Raw genomic sequence first — 799 nt, 5'->3', positions numbered from 1 at the left:
CAGATTCCAAATAAAATAGTAGAGCAACAGCCACCTGAGTTTTTGGACTAGCTGAATTCCGGATAAAGATGCTTGTAAAAACGAGCTGGTGCGAATCCAGAAAAGGACTTGAAATGCCCAGGCTTTGCCATGGCACCTTCACGTTTTTTCCGCACTGCCTTTAGAGGTTTAGGCACAGAGCGAGCTCGAATTTGGCCAAAGGCCTGACTTCCCGTGGCGCAGAGGGGTAAAGGTCAGGCCAACAGGTGTGGGAGGCTTCGAGGTAAGGGAGGAAGGAGCAGGTGTCAGAGGCGGGCCCCCTGTTTCTCTGGCACAGGGGCTCCAAGGCTGCTCACGGTGTTGCCAGCAGCGGGTGCAGGGGCCCTGCCCTCTATCTGGGCCTTGAGCCCGGAGGAGGCCGACGGAGGCGGCGGGTCAGCGGCGGGCCAGCCCTGGTGGGCTTCCCTCCCCTCCGCCGGCCCCGAGCGCGGCGGCGGATGCCTGGAAGTTGACGCGAACCCCGGCCGCTGGGAAGCCCCGGGCGGCGGGCGCGGGGCTGGGCCGGCTCCCAGCGCGCAGATCCGGCCTTCGCCCGCGCCGCCCGGCCCTCGGCCCGGCCCGGAGGAGGAGCCCTCTCGCCGCCGGCCTCTGTGGCGTGAGGCAGGGGCGGGGGCGCGGGGAGGGGGCGCGGCCCTTCAACTGGCCGCCCCGCCCCTCGCCGGAGAGGCGGGAGGAGGCGGCCCTCCATTGGTCGGGCCCGTCGGCCAATCCCTGAAAGCCTGAGGAGGAGGTGGGGGCCAGTTCGTGGGGGACTCCGGAG

The sequence above is a fragment of the Diceros bicornis genome, chromosome 4 (genome assembly GCF_020826845.1).
Source record: "Diceros bicornis minor isolate mBicDic1 chromosome 4, mDicBic1.mat.cur, whole genome shotgun sequence".
Classification (NCBI taxonomy): Eukaryota; Metazoa; Chordata; class Mammalia; order Perissodactyla; family Rhinocerotidae; genus Diceros; species Diceros bicornis.
The sequence above is the reverse complement of the archived record's forward strand: the minus strand, read 5'-3'. Positions refer to the sequence as shown.